At 37.0% G+C, this 20,443-nt stretch overlaps 1 protein-coding gene across 1 annotated transcript in view; it reads left to right on the forward strand.

Moving 5' to 3' along the window:
* KCNH7 (potassium voltage-gated channel subfamily H member 7) overlaps positions 1-20,443 on the forward strand; it is a 445,052-nt gene that overhangs the window by 356,518 nt on the left and 68,091 nt on the right. The window lies entirely within an intron of this gene.

The raw sequence follows: 20,443 nt of genomic DNA on the forward strand, positions 1-20,443 counted from the left end.
ATCTCCTGCTCCTGACCAATGCACATTTTTATTGCTGTAATACAAGCTTGTATGTGAGACTTAATCATATGCATAACCACGTTTAAAATCTGAGAAGCTATGTTTCTACTAGAGGTAACAACTGGATCTTATTTTTTGAAGCTTCAAGTTTGCAAATATTCTCTGGAAAGGTATTCTTTCTTCAACTCATAAGGAAACGACACATAATGTTTTCTGCCATTATTATTTACTACAGAGAGTATAGGCATTAACCTCTGTTCCATTGATTATCTCAAGATTAGTTGTGTTTAAAGATGTTTTCAAATGTGTTAATAAAATACACTAATGAAGCTATAATTTTAAAGATACAGAGCAAGTGATATATAGCTTAGCAAAATGGAAATAATTTAAAATGAACTGGTAAGAAATCCTTCATTAGTTTAAGATTTATAACTTTTACTTTAAATATATATTGCATTAAAGATATAAAATCTGTTATAAAAGTCACCTCATTTAACACCTGTCTTCATAACAAAGTAAATGATAGTTTCAAGATAATGAGTTTTTCTGAATTACTGAATGTATTAAAGGTGCTCTGAGGTATTATCTGACAGTAATCCAGGCAAATATTAATATTTTGATACAGCCTTTGATATAATGAATATATCTTGGAAGATTAGCACTAGAAGTTTGCTCTGTGTATAAAATTCCAGTGTAATTTTGACCAGAAAGTTTAAGGATGTTATTTCAGCAGGTTACAATGAGAAAGCTGAGGATTGATAGATTGAATTTCATTAATGGGCGCCAGCCTCCTTTAATGAGATGCCAAGCTTCAGAGGCTTCATCCAGGTTCTAAATGTTCAGGACAAGGCTTGCCAATTTGCTTTGCTGAAGGCAAAGAGTTCCCCCCACAAAAGGGTCTTCTCCAGTTGCAGTTTTCTGCATTAATGTATTCTGGGCTGAATTATCTCACCCATTGATTGCTGCCCTAGGAATTTCAGTGTTCATACAAACTAACAAACGTCCACCAGACAAGCCCAGCAATGCCCAGCTGGCTCTTTGTCCCCCATGGGAAATTTTCTCAGTCAGAGCCTGGTAATTGTTTAGTGCAACTGCTGCAGTTTCAAGGGTGCCAGCTCATCTGAGCCAACTGTATGCACACAGCCCATGACTCATGGGACTGAGAAAGTACATGCTGCGGGTGGGCAGGGGCCTTCAAGGACTCCATTTTAAATTTGCCCTCTTCTTTGTCAGCTGTTTGGGGGAGAATACATAACGAAAGGCAGTTATTTAAGGGTTATAAATATCCTATATACTTGTGAAATTCAGCTATAGGAGTATATAATAATCTCACCTTTATCAAAAACATGTGCTGTATATCTCAACAGTCACTTGGCTGTACTGTATGTGTTACAATAACAGCTATACTGTAACACCTGTTACATAAATATGGCATAAAGAGCTGGCTTAATATCCAGGGTGAGGGGCAGTCTCGGGGGGAGGCTGGGAATGCAAGCCCCATTCTCTGGCCTCATGCCATGCTAGCCGGCAGAAGTGTTCGCCCTCAGGTCTTCCGAAATTATACTGGAAATACCAAAAATATATTTTGTTAGAAAAGTAGACAAAACCAGTTTATTATAAGGCAGTTTGAACTCATCAGACCTTTACTGTCAATTAGAGGCAGGAATATCCTCCTGAAAAAAATCCTTCTACATAGTATTCTGTACACAAATGGCATCATTAAACAGTGTCAACCTGCCACGTATATACCAGGTGTCTCCAGGGGCCTGTGGAATATATGATGATTAGGATGAGAGTTCTCAGTGTATTAGTTATCTTTTGCCGAGAAACAAATTACAAAATCTTAGTGACCGAAAATAACAAGAATTTATTATCTCACCGTTTCTGTGGGTCAGGAATCAAGGAGACGCTTAGGTAGGTAGTTCTGCTCAGGGTCTTTCACGAGGCTGCAGTCAGGTGACAGTCATGGCTGCAGTCATCTCAGAGCTAGACTAGAGAGGTCTCTGCTTCCACGCTCACTCACAAGGCTGATAGCTGGCTTTGGAAGATTCTCTTCTGAGGTCACCACGTGGCCTCCCCACGGGGCTACTTCACACGGTGGTAGCTGGCCTCCTCCAGAGAAGCGGCCCAAGAGAGGGTGCGAGAGCACACACAAGACTGAAGCCACAGCCTTTTTATGACCTAATATTGAGAGCGGCAGCCCATCACATCTGCTGTATTCTATCCATTAGAAACAAGCAAATATGTCCACCCTACCCTCGAGGGGAAGGGATTATATAAAGACCTTAATTCTCAGGAGACAGAAGTCAATGGGGGCCATCATAGAGGCTGCCTACCACACTGAGGGAATTAATTCAGGGCCTCAGCATTTCTCTCTGGAATTATAGCTACTACCTCTAATTAGTCTTAGGGCCTAACTTTGATCTCTTCCAATCAAACTACCCTTGCTATGGCAAAGTGGTCTTTAAAAACTGCAAATCTTGATACGTCAGCTAAAAACTGCTAATCGTCCTCGGGAGCATGTCTAAGCTTCTTAATGGGACATATAAGATCCTTTATACACAGAGCATAAAGGCAATATTAAATGGTCTCTAAGTTCATGTAAAGCTAGGCTGCCTGGGTTCTAATCCTGGCTCCACAATTTATCAGTTTTATGCCCTTGGGCAGGTTTATTAACATCATTTCAATTTCCTCATTGAAACTTGAAACAGTAATGATACTTATTTTATAGAATTATTGTGAGAATTAAATAAAATAATCCTTGTGCAACTCTTGGCACAAGTGTATTTCTTCCACTGACTTCCGGTTATTTAGGATTTTGAAGTCTACAACTTCATAATAACTGCGTTGCTTCACAAGCCAAACTCCTTAGATGGGCATTTAAAACTTCACACAGTCTGCTCCCCACAGATCTCTTTATCCCCACCATCTCCACACCCCCAATCTTCCTTTGCCCATTCTCAAATACATACACACACAGACATACACACACATACTAAACACACACACAGCATACATACACACATCTACCAACACACAACTATATACCAGGAGACTCACTGCTTTGGATTCACTCTAGATGCTTGTTAAAATTCAGATTTCTGAGTCTCACCTACACTCAGAGGGCAAAGGGGAGGAAATCAGCCTTTTGCAAGCTTTCTAGGTAGTTCTTATTCATAGAAAGCCTTAAAGACCACAGCCCTTGTCCCACTAAATGATCTTGCTGAGCATGTCTCCAAACTTTGCTACTGTCGTGGCCTCTTCATGAAAAGCATGTCATTTCCAACTGAAAAAGAAAAAAAAAAGATTTCAAGATTTACTCAGATAGCACCCTTGTCAAGCATCCCTAGATGGCCCCGCAGCAATTGATGGATCTTGCTTGGCTGGCCCTTGGCACGTTTTATGAAAATTATTAGTTTGTGCATTCATTCCCCGGGTTAGTTCAAGAGCAACTTGAGTGCAGGGACAACCTCTGACAGCACTTCTGGCACAAGGTCAAAAATCGTCATTGCTCAGTTCATATTTCCTGCAATTTTAGCCATTACATTAAAGTCTACTTTTGCTCTCAAATGTGTTATCTTGTATGAGTCTATAAGACAACTTTTTCTCTACAAAATAAGAATCTCATAATAGTGTTTAGCTACTACATACCACTTTAACTTTTCAAATACATTATAAAAAAGAATAAATAGCTTGTCCAAGATATAGAAGTAGGACATTAAATTCTTCTGCCAAGACATTTTGTCAATAATCTTGCATAACTTGGAATAGCTAACTGCAAACTAAGTAATGTACAAATTTCAGTTGCATTGACTTAACAGTTTTATATTCCTTAGTACAAAGGCATAAGGTCAGAATGTGTTTGTATTTTTATTTATATTTTAGTGTCCCAATTATTTTAATGCTTTAAGATTGCTGCTGAAGTTTTCTTCTCTAACTGGAACTTGGAGTGTATTAAGTAGCCAGTAATCAGATTCCTCCAACTTAAGATAAACAATTGCCAAGATTCATAACCAAACACATTTTAAATGGGGTCACTGCTGAGTCCACCACTGCCAAGGTGGCTACTCTCAAGATGGAGAGGACCAAGAGATGTAGCATCAAAACACCTGAGCAGCTGACAACATCTGCTGCTGGCACGTAAATGTGCAAGGTCACCAGCTGATCGGACATGTTGGATTACACTTAAAATTCAGTTGACATTGATTTCGCAACCTTTGGTGAAAGAATCACTTCCAGCTACTCTGTGACATGATAACTTCTGCTGACTAAACTCTCCCTGAAAGACAATTTACATAGCCTTCCAAGCCCACAGTCAGTGTGGGATCCTTTAGGCTGTATGGTTTCTCTTTTAATATCTTGTGAATTCCCCAAACAAAGCCTTCCACTGTCATAGGAAAGAACTAAAATCCATCCTGAAGTCAAACAGAATTATTTGGAAATGACATGCTGGTTATGGGGTAATCTACCTCTTTCCCTCAAGAGCAGATATAAGCAAAGATTGATAAAACAACGCATTTCTTCATTTGTGAGAGATTTTTCCCTTTACTCTATTATTATTCATTATTACTCTATTCGATATTTAGTATATTAGAATTACCTGTCCTCATTCCACAACTTAGTTATAGTGTTAGTGCCCAGTTAAATTGTTCCAAAATTTACCGGCAATTAGATAATTTTGAGTATTTTTGCTGAGCGGCAATTACGTAAAGCCCATTACCAGTCCTCAAATTGAATGAGGAACCAAAACTAGTTACTAGGGAAGTAATACTAGTCAGGATGGCAGCCTGAGCTGCCACTTGCTTTATAAGAGAGTTAATCATTCCTAATCTACAACATGTACAGTGAATTACAGAAATGTGTTTTTGACATCTTCTAAGTTTCTTTCATGACACAACATTGCCAAGCAAGAGTTCCCTAGCACATTAAACATGCAGTGTCTCTCTTGCTATTTTCAGACTCTAGGCAACATACCAACATCGATTAAGCACACACACACACACACACATTATATTTATACGCTCATTCTCAACACAGTTATAAGTTTAGCCCCTAACCACCCAGCTTATAGTGGCAAAGTAGATGCATTCAATTAAACAAAGAGAAATAAGACAACACACTAACAATATGGAAGTTTGACTGTGCAATGCTGAGTAAATTCTGATTACTTCAGAGGTTGAGTTTAGCTCAAAGGAACACTATAAAAAGAAATATTAAAAGTGGATTTGAAAAATAATTGAACGGTAAACAGTCTATTATCTAGGAAATAGATGCCTTTTCTGGATCCATTGCTACTTAAAAGTGCATAGAGGAAAAGATAAAAATGGGATGAAGAGATGCATGACTGTATGGCAGTATGCACATCTATGTGATACTAAATGGATTCGGGGTAAATGTATAACATTAATATACAGTTAACTATTGTCAGGTCCTGCTTATACCCTCAACAAGAATATGGTATACGTCATTACTCAGCATACCTCACTGAATTGTCCCTACACAGAATAATGTCTTTGTGATCAAAGATCTTTTATTGATCTCAGGAAGCTTTCACTCTAGGACAGTGGGATTAAACATGAAATATATTTGGGCAGAAATCTTTGTACTCAATGGCCTGCTGCTATTAAGTCCTGCTCTACCAAGGCAAATGCCTATCCAATAAGTATATAGGATACATCCTTATGCATTAAAAAAGCTACATTTATATTTTGGAAATCTTCCCTCTCATAATAGAGCTTGAATTCAATATCGGCAACACAATAACCACTCTTGACTAGCAGAGTAAATTACAGTACAAAAAATGCAGTTAACAGTCAGAAACTTAGAGCATGTTAGGGCTGGAAGAGATTTTAGAGATCACTCAACTGAACCCAAGTATTTTATAATTAACATAATTAATATGACAATTTTTCCAAACCCTGGTCTGCAGAGCAGTACTTTCTGATAACACCTTTTGTACTGTCCATAACAAAATGAGAAAGATAAAGCGGTATAATAGGGTTTTCATAAAACTGAATATACTTATTTAAAATTATTGCCTTTTATTCTAAGAGTTTGTCCTTCCTTATATTTTTTATATTAACATATCTTATGAAATGATGATGATAGAAAAAGATATTTGCTTTCCCTGACATTTGTAATTGATTAAATAAAACCCTGACAACCCTGTGATACACCCCATTTCTTTTTAATTTAACCAAGCTGTGAAATCCAAGGCTTGGGGAACCACTGATTTAGATGCCAATATAAAATTTCTTCCATTGACTCTTTTATATATGAGACACACAAATTTATCATAAAGCAAAATTAGTAAAAAGAGTTATTTATGAAATGAGCTATGTTAAAGGACATTGCTCCTGTTTACCATGTAAAATGTGGCAAAAGGTCTCAAGTGCAATAATATGTCTTTTGCTATTCATGTGTCTCTGACAGAAGAGAAACTGTAACAGTTTTTAGCTGTATTTGAAAAAACTGGCATATTTTATCTATCAGTAAGACATAAAAACTGCAAGAACAAAGAAATCAAGGAGATTGAAGCATGAACATAATCATATTATTACACAGTTATTAGGATGAAGGTTATGGAGAAAGTGATACTTGTCATCAGAAGGCACAAGCTGGCTTGATTTTCATTTTTTCTGTCACTTGCATAATCCCTTTTGTTTCAGATAGGCATTTGCAGATTCATACCTCACCCCAAGAGACATGGATAGGAGTCAAATATCTTAGGAGGTTTTTTTCGAAGAATGTCAAGGTAAAATAATGTCTAATGAGATATTAAGAATAATATCAGGCAAAATGGAATTCAGGACCATTTAGAATCAAGGTAAATTACCTCCTAGGAAGTTACTCCTGCGAGGTGATGCATAAAAACAGGAAGCTAATGAATCTCTGCTACAAAATTATGCTTCCACATCAAGTCTTCTAAATAATCAAGAATGCCATATTTATTTCTTTTTACTTATTTCAGATAATTCATATACCCATTGCTTTAAAGTTATGTACTTGTTGTGCAGGTTTATTCAGTAATTTTTAGAATATAGAATGCTTTTTTTTTTTTTTTTTACCTTTTTTGTTGTTGCTGTTTGTAGGGTTTTTTTTTTGTTTTTTGGTGTTTTTTTGGTTTGTTTTTGCCATTGTTTGAACATGGAGAAAACATTCAGATTTTTAGTAATTGGGCTGACCATACCATATTTAGGAGCTATTTCTGAGTCCTAGTAAGACATTTTTTATAAGCCTTTTGAATTTAAAACAACAGGAAAATAATTTGTCACATAACCAAATTTCTTCTTATGTATTTTTGACCACTTGTGTTGCAGGTTAGTCATCCAGTGAAAAATATGTATTGAGTACTTACTGTGTCGGCAGCAATGGATACGGGGTGGTTTGAAGTGCAAAAAAATAGCAAACGTGGTTAAGTCCATCAGGGAGTTTAGAATCTAGTAAACAATTTTATGAACTAATTCATAATTGCTCTTTGCAGAAGTTTGACTTCTATTGAACCTTTTCATTTTGGAAGGGAGAAAGGAAAGGAAGGAAGGAAGGGAGGGAGGGAGGGAAGAAGGGAGAAAGAAGATAGGGGGATGGGAGAAAGGAAAAAAAAAAAGAAAAATTGGTGATTTAACACCTGATTCTGTAGAAGTCATCTTGTTTTACTTCTTATAGTTGTATTGAGTTGATCTATAGATATTCTGGCATTTTCTATTCATTGCTCTTCTGGGTCCCTAATGAAACTTGTCAGACCTCCAAAAAGAACAAATCCAGGAAGCAGATGGTGACCTTCCAAGAACTTGTTACTAAAGTAAACCACTTGAGTGGATTCCTGCAATTAGAGTCAAGTTTTACTATCATCAGACATGGCCCAACCAAGTAAGACTTGTCAACTGCAAATTTGGTAGGAAGGTCACAGTTGCTAAGGCTACTTAGTAACTGGATATTCTCAAACTTGACAGGAAGGCATTTCTCATTTGGGAAGTTAACAGGAATGAGAAACCATCTCTGAACCCAAGTTATTTAAAAGCAAAGCACAGGCCTTAGAATTAGTAGACCGTTCATCTTGTAGATACAGTTGGACACTTGGACAACACGGGTTTGAACTGTGTGGGTTCACTTATTCACAGATTTTTTTCAATAGTAAATACTACAGTACTACACGATCTGCCGTTGGTTGGGACCTTGGATACAGAGGAACCATGGATACAGAGCATCAACTATAAGTTATACATGGATTTTCAACTGGGAGCAGGGTTGGTGCCCCTAACCCCTGCATTGTTCAAGGGCCAACTGTACTCAGAAAATATCTGTCAGTAATGGAGAAAGAGCTCACCTGTGCTTCAGTCAAGATGCCATCTTTGAGTTCACTCTAATTTTGAGCACATTTCCTGCTAGTGCCACCTCCATTAATTTATGCTTCATTTTCTCTGTAAACATTTCTTATTCTTACTCTTTTGCCTCTCTTTCTCTATTATTTCCTCTCACTTGATGATTATACATGTGTTGTGGTTCTATGGAATTCAGAGACCCATAGAAGTTCATGTCATAAGTTAGGATTTTTAACTATTGTAGGTCTTAGGTGACTTTGAGAATCCAAAAAAGAACATGAACACATTTTCCCTAAAAAAATACACCACCATACTTCTTAAATTTTTAAAAAAATAATTTCAGGAAGTTCACAAAAACCCACCCACATATCCCGGAATAATACACTGTGTTAGATAATCATGTGATTGCTCATATACATATATACACATTTACATTTCCCCATCATCCTGGAATTTTTTTCATTTTATTGAAAAATAATTGACATACATGACTATGTAAGTTTAAGATGTACAGCATGATGGTTTAATTTACACATATTGTGAAATGATTATCACAAAAGGTTCAGTCAACATCCATCATCTCATATAGATACAATAAAAAGAAAAAAATATCTCCTGTGATGAGAACTTTATCCTGGAATTTTTATGGAGACTGTTTCTGATTTTTTTCCTTTAAATACATTAAGCCTTAACCCATAGATAATACAGCAAACACAGTGAAACCACACTGATATAGTGTAACTGAGTAAACAACCAGTGTGAGATAAGAGAGATAGGAGAACTGCACAATCTCAGAGATCAGCTATACTGATTTTGTTGCATGTATAATTTCTACAGGATCCTTAGAAAGTACACTCAAGATTTAAAACTGACAGGGACTCCAAAAATGCTTACTGAATTCATTTAAAAGAAGTACCCTTACTTACAGCAAAATAGAGAAATTCATATACTCTCTGAAGATACCCAAGAGTAATTTTCTCCAACCACCCATCAGATGTTCAGTTTCCTTTACGACAGTAATTCCAAGCAGGCCACTAAATGTTCCCTAGTTCCACGACATATGCTTTATGAGGAAATCTCCTATTGCTTGCTTAAACTGGGTCCTTTCAAAGTGTTTGAGGGCTTTCAAAAAATAGTTGATTCTCTAAATTACCACTCTATGCATGGCCCACAGGCCAATATAGCATAACAGATGTTCATAAACAAAGAAAAAATTTTATCTTACCAGCAAGCACACATAACCAAGAGGCCTAACCATCTGTCTTCTGCTGTCTCTATCTTTGCATAATTGACTTGCTCCGAAGGTCACATCAGAGAACTGGGTTCAGTCAATAATTATAATTGACATTGAATGTTATTTATCATTTAATTTTGAGCTGTTCAAGTTAAATATGCCTAAAATCATAATAGTAATACCCACTTATTGGATGTTTATAGTGAAACAGGAGTTATATGTGGAACTTTATGTTTGTTGTCTTACTTAGTTTACAGATGCCTATGAGGTAGCAATTGCTGTCCTCATTTTGCTGTTAAGAAATCTGATCCTCAGGGAGATTTTTTGAAATGGCCAAGCTGGAATATGTAACAGGGCTGTCTCAGTCAGGAGCCTGGCTTATTCTGCAATATTTGACAGATTATGGATTGCTAATTAAAATTGTCTTTATTATTATTTTTGGTGCCCATCATGGCCATCTAACATTTCTATTTTGTTCTTCCTGTATCCTACACACATGTGTTTGTCCAAACGAGTGGCATTTAGGCTCTTGGCAAGAAGGGGTTGTACATAATTCTCTTTATTCACTATTTTGGCAAAAATGATTAGGATTTTATTAAAGGCATTTTGACAACTATGAAAATATACATACCCTTGCAAAATAATTTCTTCTTCTGGAAACATATGTGTAGTTAAAAAAAAAAAAAAAAAGAACCACAGGCTTTGTCTCCAAGACAAAATGAATTGAATACTGATATGCTGCTGTAAATAAGAACACAGGCCTATGGAACCAGACAACTTTGGGAAGTTAGCCACTAACCTCAGTTTTTGAATCTGTGGAGTGGAATAAACAATAGCATCATCTTAATTTCCTGGGTTATCCTACAAATTACCACAAACTAGGTGGCTTAAAACAACCTATGTTTATTCTCTTACAGTTCTGGAGGCTGAAAGTCTCAAATCCAGGTGTTAGCAGAGTCACTTCTCTCTTTGAAGGCTCAGGGGAAAATCTATTCCATGCCTTTCTCTCAGCTCCTTTGTTGCTGGAAATCTTGGTGTTCCTTGGCTTGTAGATGCATCTCTCCAATCTCTGTCTCCATCATCACATGGCATTCTTCCTGTGTGTCTGTCTCTGCGTCTCTTCTCCTCTTCTTCTAAGGACACCAGTCACATTGGATTAGAGCCCCCCTCAATCCAGTATGACCTCATCTTACCTTGATTACATCTGCAAAGACCCTACTTCCAAATAAGGTCACATTCACAGGTACTGGGGGTTTGGAGTAGAGCATATCTTTTGGGGGGGACACAGTTGAACTCATAGCAAGCACCTCTGATGTAAAACTGTAATATTTAAATGTGATAGTGCCTATCAAGCCTTCAGTAAATAATAGGCATTCAATAAAGTTAAGGGATGTTATGATTGATAATACTATAGTTGGCTCTGAGACCTCAGATAAATTATTCAGCCTGTCTTGAGTCAGTTTCCTTGTCCATAAAAAATGGAGATAATAATGTTTATTTCAAAGAGCTGTTGAGAGAATTGAATGTCATAATTCAGTACTGGCCCTGGTAACTCAGGGTTAACTCTCCTCTTTCTCCAAGAGATAGCATTGATGAGGTGAGCAGGAACTCTCTCAGGAGTCCAGTGTCATCAAATACACCATATTTCAAGGAAAAAAGAGCAAAGGTCAAAATAGGTTGACGGAAGACATTGAAGAGGGCAGCTCCGCTCCTTTCCCAGGTAGCGGTGGTGGCAGCTGCAGCCGTGAGTTCGGTCTTCCCCCGCCTAAGGAAGGAGGTGTTGGAGAAAGCACATCATTCCCCATTGTCCTCCTTTCCGTGATAGTGATTTTGGGGACACCTGGGCAGAAAGAGTCTGACTGAGCCAAGTGAGCATGTCCACATCTATTCCTTTGTGGTTTTTTACCCGTTGTTCACCCCACCCTTGAAAAAGTCACCAGAATAATGAGTGTGCTGGTTCATGTGATTTAGCTGGATTTAGATGTGGCTCTCTTGGTCTTTTACAAGTTGTTAACACCAGTGATGTGACTCTATTAAACTAAACCTCAAGGGAGAGCAGAGGGAAGAGATGGGATACACTGTGGACTTGATGTTTCTCTCCTGCCTGTTTGAGGACTTTGTCTTATTAAACATCCAAGTATTAGTTAGGGTAATGCTAGCACTGGAACTAATAAACCCCCATAACATTGAGGCTTATCCCAATATTATATTTCATGCTCAAGCAACACCAGAAACTGTATTTCTGTGCAATGAATAATTTCCTCCTCTTGGTAATTCAGTGACCAAGGTTTCCTACCTCTGGGGGCTCCCCTATCCCATAGGACTTACAGACCTGAAGCCTTGGAAGCATCTGACTTATGCCATGGAAGGAAAAAGAGAGAATAGGGAATGACGCACCTGCTTCTTGAAGGCTTTGGCCAAGAAGAACTATTCATGACACATGACCATAGCTAGATGCAGATGAGGCTGAGTAATGTGTTCTTGGCTGGACAGACACATTCTAGCAACAACTCTACTCCATGGAAGGCAGAACAACACATTTTGGTGACAGCAGCTATTTCTATCATAATCCTTTCTCTCGTGAATCCTCCTTCTTGCCACTTTCATTGTCTCTTTTTCTTTTTTTTTAAATTTTATTTATTTATTTATTTTTGGCTGTGTTGGGTCCTCGTTTCTGTGCGAGGGCCCTCTCCAGTTGCGGCAAGCGGGGGCCACTCCTCATCGCGGTGCGCGGGCCTCTCACCATCGCGGCCTCTCTTGTTGCGGAGCACAAGCTCCAGACGCGCAGGCTCAGCAATTCTGGCTCACGGGCCCAGCCGCTCCACGGCATGCGGGATCCTCCCAGACCAGGGCTCGAACCCGTGTCCCCCGCATCGGCAGGCAGACTCTCAACCACTGCGCCACCAGGGAAGCCCTGTCTTTTTTTCTTAAGCTACAAATATGACCATTCAACTATTTTGAGTGCTTGCTATGTATATTCAGGTAAAGTGCTAAGTCCCGGGAATATTCCCTTGCCTTTTTTCTCCATCCCACATTTTAGTTATTTCCAGTGGATTCCCTCTTTCTTTACAGCCTCCTGGCAAATGAGTCTACTTTCCAGAACTTCAGCCACTGCCTCTGCAGGATGAAATATCAGGCTCCAACCCCCTCAGGAGCCCAATCCCAGACCTTCTATCTATCAGGCGCCTCCTTGAAGTGGTATCTGGCACATTTATCTCAAGCTGTCCTATCTAAACCCGGTACTTCTCTCTCTGATCTTTAAGGCGGTTCCTCATTCCTCTGCATTTGAACTGCTGTGCCAAGTGCTCCTTTTCCTGATTTCCATTTTTTCTTAAATTATGTCCATTTAAAAACAAAGGTAAAGAAAATGGAGAGAAGAGTGCATGTGTATAGTTTCCATGAGCAAGGAAAGAGGAGAGAAGAGGCAGGCAAGAAAGCAAACATTAGGCCAGAAAGTATCTGGTATCAGCAACAAGGTGATACCCCAAGCTTCTCAGATCAGCCTGGCACAGGGGTGGGGCTGATTCAAAGTTATTTGAATACAGAGCCGGAACCGAGGGCCACTGTCCAGCTGGCCATCGGTGTGGAAGTTAAGAGGAGTTTATGGTTCTGGAAGAAACTGTCATTTTTAATATGCATATATTTGAAGTAATACAAGAGTATTAAAAATGTTTAAGATATTATTTAACCTATTTCTTTCATATTCTGAGAGTCACACATATTTTGAGAAGCAGATATTTTTCTTTTTTTTTAAAAAAACTTTATTTATTTTATTTATTTATTTTTGGCTCTGTTGGGTCTTCATTGCTGCACGCGGGCTTTCTGTAGTTGCACCGAGCTGGGACTACTCTCAGTTGCGGTGAGCAGCGTCTTACAGTGGTGGCTTCTTTTGTTGTGGAGCACGGGCTTTAGTAGTTGCAGCACGCAGGCTCAGTAGTTGTGGCGCACTGGCTTAGTTGCACCACGGCATGTGGGATCTTCCTGGACCAGGGATCAAACCTGTGCCCCCTGCATTGGCAGGCGGATTCTCAACCACTGCGCCACCAGGGAAGCCCGAGAAGCAGATATTTTTCATATTAACATACACAGGACATACCAAAACAAAACACTAAACTGGACATTTAGGTAGATGACTCCTATTTTCACAAATTCATACAATCTTCACGGCTCAATCCAACACTCACACACAAATACACACACGTGTGTGCACACATACCCACATACACACAAATGACTAAATGTCTACTTTAAGCCTTAGAAAAGTATTTGAATACAGAATGCTGCAGTGATTCTACTACCTAATTTTAGTATTTTATTTATTTAAAAAAATTTCCTATGCTGCAGATTTGATTTATTTGTGTGAATATTTTTCATCTTTTAATTTAAATATCTAGGTTAACCATCACTGGAGCTGCCTGTTTCAATGAAAATTACTCAGGTTTTACTTTATTTCTCAAATCAAATGCTTAAAAGCCAGGGGAGTTTCAATCTTTTCTGATGCTATATAATCTATCTGATTCATTTTGTTACTGACTACTCTTTTGATAGATAAAAACACAGCTAGCCTATTAGTTAACTGCAAGTCCCAAGAAAAAGATAAATAACACACAAGCAGTCTCTACCAGCACCTCAGCATGGCGTTTAACAGCTGCCAAAAGTACTGTATAATCTTTTAGAAGGCTTAATCGTTCCCTATTGCACTTTTCAAAAGAGAAGAGTAGTTATTAATCCTGGTGTTCGCACAAAATTTTCACAGTAGATCTTCATTGAATAAATAGTGCTGTTTCCTATAAAGATTTTGGTTTTATATAACACTTAACTGTTCGAGGTTAAACAAATAGTAATGTGCTAGCAAAGAGAAAAACTATATTTGGTAAAGAAAACCACATTTTAAGCTGTATTAAACTGTACATTTAATTGGTGGTTTTGAGGAAAGAAAATAGAAGTGTCTTTCTGGAGATCATGGAGTTCCCCTTTTTTATACAGTGAGGTTTCTTCCCCGCTTTTCTTTCTCTCTTAAAAGAAAATCCTTATAATAGTTCAATTAATCATGTTTTATCTTTCTAAAGTGTGTTATTACTCAAATGCGTGGGAGAAGCTGGCTCTCAGCAAAATGTAATAGACTGTATAGTAGACTTTTTCTTTTCAATCATTGGCCCCTTAGAATCCTATTTACATCTTTTAGAACAATTAGTTACCTATCTAATATTTTGTTTATGACAGAATGACTCCCAGGCACTGTCATAATTAATTTTAACTTTTGGGGGACTTAACGATTCATACATTTATCCAATTCCAAAGTAAGTATGAGGTGGCATTATAAAAGATATATGCATTTAGAACATTAAAATGGAAATAAGATGATTAAAACAATATAAAGGGAAAGAGAAATAATGGTACTGAAATTCTAAACTCATACAGTTTTTTGTAAGATTAAAAAAAGTAACTATAAGTAATGAAATAACTCATTGTCATTTTTTAAACAAAAAAGATATGAAACCTTTTGATTTCTCAAGAGAGATCCATTTTTTTCTAGAAATGAATTATAAATATGTATATATAATGCAAATATTTGCAAAAATGACATTAAACAACATAAACATTGCATTTAGCTTTATGAGGAAAGAATGCAAAAACATCCTTCTTATATCAATCCAGAATGAAAGCTTAACGCTTGAATATGAAATGCTAATGAAGTAAAAGTATTTTAATAAGAGGCCTAACCTGATGGATCTTAAAAAGTGGCTTATTTTAATCTAACTTGATGAGCAATATGGCTAAAGATACTCAGAGGAATGGACATCTACAGACTTAGCACATCCAATTATCTTCTTATAACGTGATTTGTCCCAGCCACCAATGTGACACAAATTTAAGGAGAAACAGTTCAAGTCTGGGCAAAGTTGGGATTATGTGCAGTCTGTGTGGACTGAATGGAGATAAACATAATATGAATTAGATGTGCAGAGAGCAAAGTAAACATTCTGTTGTAGAAAAAGGAATCCTAACTTGCCTAACAAGGAACCAACTCAATTCTGACAGGAGTAAGCCACCGTGGTGATATGTGTAGACCCATCCTCAATATCTTAGACCTTTCTGACTGAGATTCTATAATTCTTTTTTTAGAAGTTTTTATTTTGAACAATTTAAACATATTATAAAAATAGAGCGAATAGTATATACCCATCACCCAGTTTCAATAAAAATCAACATACATCTAACACTGCATATAACCAGACTTTCTCTCACCTTTCCCTTCCCTCACTCTGGATTTTATTGGAGCCCACCTCAAATATTATAGCATTTCATCCACAAATATTTTACTATGTATCCCTAAAAGGTTAAGACAATTTTTAAAACGTAAGCACAACATCATTATCACATCTAAAAACAATACTCGTCAACAATTTCTGTGATAGCTTGTCTCCAAGATGGCCACAGTTAATTCCTTCTTTCCACATGCATGCCATTCCCCTATCAAAATGTAAAGACTAATTCTCTACTTTTTCGAATCTATGCTAAGCTATGACTGTTTTGGCCAGTAGTGTATGGCAGGAGTAATGCTGTCCTACTTCTACTCCTTGACTTTAAGAGGACTAGATATTTCTACTTCTCTCTTGGGAGTACTAAACATCCACATAAGACATCTTACTACCCTGTTAGCTAAAAAAAAAAAACCATATGGAGAAGCTCCAAGGAAAGGAAAGACCATATGGAGAAATAATATATATATATAAATATAATTATTATATTATTTATATTATATTATATTATATTATATTATATTATATTATATTATATTATATTATATTATAGAGAGAGACCCATTTGTTCCAGCATCTTGAGTGAACCATGCCTTCGAACTGTTCACACCAAGGTACTGGATATGTGAGAGAATCCTTCCTGGATTCTCCACACAAGCTCAGCCACCAACTAATTATGACTGAGAGACCCCAAATGACACTGTGTGGAACAGAAGAATGGCCCAGCCAAGCCCTGCCTAAACTTTTCATCCATATAATCATGAATAATAAAATAACTATTGTTTTAAGCCACTACGTGTTAGCTTAGTTTATTCTAAGGAGAAGATAACTGAAACAATACCTTAATGTTATCAACATCCAGGCAGTGTTCAACTTTCTCCAATTGGTTCATATATGTTTTGGTTATATTTGGTTCATTAGATTCAAGATTTAAACAAGTAACTCAAGAACACTAAAAAATACTGAAATTACTTTATGTCAATATTTCCCATTTTATCGGCTACTTTTATAGAAAGTATCTGATGTGATATGGTAGCTCTGTATGGATAGGTTATTTGAGCAAAGATGACTGTCCCCATCACACAGATGATAAGAAAAAGATCCGAAGAGATTCAATGATTTACCAGAAAAATTGTATCCAGAATTTAAACCCAGCTCTTCAAATTTAAAATTTAGGGCTCTTTCCCTTATTCCAAATCTGGTTGAGCCTTCAAAGATTGTAATTACCATGATTGTCTCTAATAAGACTCATTATTGGAACCATAAAGAAACAAATGTTTCTCCACTCATTCTTACACCCGGAGATGAATTTATTTCTGAAATGTGTCCTTCCTCTCTGTCTCTGCCACCTGGTTCCTAGTACAGGATTTCCTGATCTCTCCTCATTTACCTATGTTTCTTAGTACCAAAGTCTTAAGAGATCTCTAAGCCTCTGGTCCTACCCCTCGTTGCTTTCTCCTCCATTCCACTGCCAGATGCATTTATTTGCAACTAAACTTGGCCACCTCAACCTCCTTGCCTAGTAAACTTTAACAATTCTCAAACCAACAACCACAGAAAGGAATATTCTCAAATGTCCATGAGTGCTCCTGGAAAATCTTAAAAATTCATCTCTCTTGGTAAAACCTAAAACAGTACAATCATCTTCTGAATCAATAAGATAATCACTTAATAACAGAGTACTGCCATCTACCTGATTTCAGTGCCTATGATGGCATGTGGATTTACGAGACTTCATAATACCAAAGCATGCTGTATAAATAAGTTTTTGAAGTCATTTGGCTAATAAAATTCGTGACAGAATTGAGTGATCATATAACACAGGTATAGCCATGAAGAAGCTTAAGAACCTATATCATAAGGTTTGTTACCATACCAGTTACTAAAAATGCATTGTCAAAACACACTCCATTGTTGTATGTACCAAATTTCAGTGGTTCAGTATCGATAGGTATATTGGAATTTAACAAATGAACTACATTTCTGATCCCAGTTCCAGAGATAATTTGATTAATTACTTAATATAGAATTCAGTAATGCCTCAAAGTTAAAGTCAACTCCAAGTAAATAAAAAACTTTTAGACTATCAAGTAGCACCATTTAAATGGGCTTTCGAAGCCTAGTAGGAGCATAATTTACATTAAAGATTAGATTAGATTATCCTAATACAGCAATAAAATCTTTGAAGTTTGTAATTCTATTTTGACGACATACTTTTTGCAAAAAAAGCATTGAGGTTAGAAGAGAGAAAATCATCTTACCTATTAGATCAAACCACACATAATAGCCAAAGTTCAACCATTTTTGTCCTACAGATATGTCAAATATTGAATTAGTGATGGTAGTATGAATTCACTGGTTTTGTAAATATTTTTGTAAATCATTTGTTTTCATTATTTGTCCTTGTATTAGCTCACTAGGGCTACCGTAACAAAATCACAAAATGGGTGGCTTAAAACAATGAAAACTTATTCTCTCACAATTCTGGAGCCCAGGAGTCCAAAGTCATGGTATTGGCAAGGTTGGTTCCTTCTGGAGTTTCTGGGGGAGAATTTGTTTCGTGCTTCTCTTCTAGGTTCTGGGGGCTGCCAGCAATCCTTGGTGTTCCTTGGCTTGCATCTGTATCTGCCTTCATTCTCCCTGTTTGTCTTGGTGGCATTCTCCCTGTGTGTCTTTGTGTCTCTGTATCCAAATTTCCCTTTTTTTATAAGGACTCCAGTTATTGCATCAGGGCCCACCCTAAGCCACTAGAACCTCATTTTTATTTGATTACAGCTACAAAGGTGCTATTTCCAAATAAGGTCACATTCACAGGGATTAGGACCTCAACATATCTTTGGGGTCCACAATTCAACCCACAAGAGTCATAGTAAGAGGTGTAAGCTTGAAAAGTTTCAACCTAGTTTTATTTTTGTGCATATTTACCTAACACTATATATAAGAATAATATAATCATCATTGGAGTTCTGCCTTAAGTATCTTTCCCTTCAAAAGGAGTCTGTATTTTATTCAAACGTGAGCAACGCTAACCTAAAGGAGAAAGCCTGAGGTCCCTATCATGTCACATTAGGTCTTTTGCTGCCATCCTTCACCACCACTCCCTTGCATTTAATCCATCAGCAATATAAGGCAGCTTATAATTCCTGAACACACAACGCATTGTTTTATGCATCCCCACCTTTGTTCATTCTGTTTCCTCTGCCTGTAATGGCCTTCCCATTCCAACTTCATCATCTCCTACCACTTCCTACTCGAAGTCTCAGTTCAAGTGCCATCTTCCCCTAAAAGTCCCCTATGATGACACCCCGCAGGGCTACCACCAACCCCAGGAGCTGAGTGAACCTCAGCAAGGCTCTCATTTTCTTCCTCATCTCTCTACCAATAGACAATAAACTCTGTGATTTCAGGGACAGTGTCTTCCCAGTTTTTCAGTCTCCACTCTTAGCACAACAGTCTTCTAACTGTTAAATGAATGTTTGCATATGTGGGATGGAAATAGTTCCACCCACAGTTTTTACTTCTCAAGGGTAACTCCAAGGTGCTGGATGTATTCTAACTTATACTTCTGCTAAAACAAGTATTCAAATAGTCCCATCTGGGAGATAGGTATCAGAAGTATGAGACTTAATCAGGAAGCAAGCTCAGACAATATCCCCATATTTAGAAATAAATTTTTTTGTTCTCTTTGGATGATTATATATTCTTTTTTTTTTAATGAGAGAAATTTGTGACTTCAGGGATTTGGGAAGATCTCAAAAATTTAGTCATGTTGCCAGAGTACACTGAGTGCATAGAGAATAGGAGAAGGAACTGAAAGATAGAACGGGTCCATATTTTAGATGACTTTGAGAGCCAAAATAAGGTTTCAGATTTTACTTTCTACGTACTGAGTAGTCCCCGGTTTTTGAGAAAGGAACATTACATAATGACATCTTATAAGACGATCCATTCCTTCCAAACCAAAATATCGTACATTGGTTTCTATATTAAGCATAACAGGATAGAGTTCTATCAGTCTGCACTTATCAGTTGATAGATTATCCAAACATTATTCTTATTTGGATATTGGGAATTAGATATAGATATAGATACAGATATAGATATAGATCTTGGATTCTAAGGATTTTTAGTATTTCATAAACAGTGAAGTCACTTATTTTTCAGAGTTCTCTTTGACTAATAATTCCTGTCATTTCTCACAACTTAAAATAATATTCCTTTTCCACCATATAATTGTAGTTCAAATTTACTCTGGGCTTTACTCTCAATTCTTTATTATGTTTTTCAAGCTAGTTAAATCAGTTTAGCTGTTATCTAAAAACAGCTTGGTCTATTTTAACTGAACTAAGGTTATATTTAAAAGTCATGTTTTACTTCATTTGGGGTTATTTAACGTCTCAAGTTCTTTTTAAGGTAAGAACGGTAACTCATATGTGAAAAAACGTATGGTATATGACGATGAAAATGAGACTTAAAATTGAAATTTGCTGTGATAATTTATTATTATAATCAAGTTAAAATCTACATGGAAATTTTCTACTGGTAGTGTCACAATTCAAGTTTAGCTCTTATTTTTTCAGATAAACTAAGACTCTAAAAGGTGAATTATTTTAGTCTACCCAATG

This window comes from Eschrichtius robustus, chromosome 5 (assembly GCF_028021215.1).
Source record: "Eschrichtius robustus isolate mEscRob2 chromosome 5, mEscRob2.pri, whole genome shotgun sequence".
Taxonomy (NCBI): Eukaryota; Metazoa; Chordata; class Mammalia; order Artiodactyla; family Eschrichtiidae; genus Eschrichtius; species Eschrichtius robustus.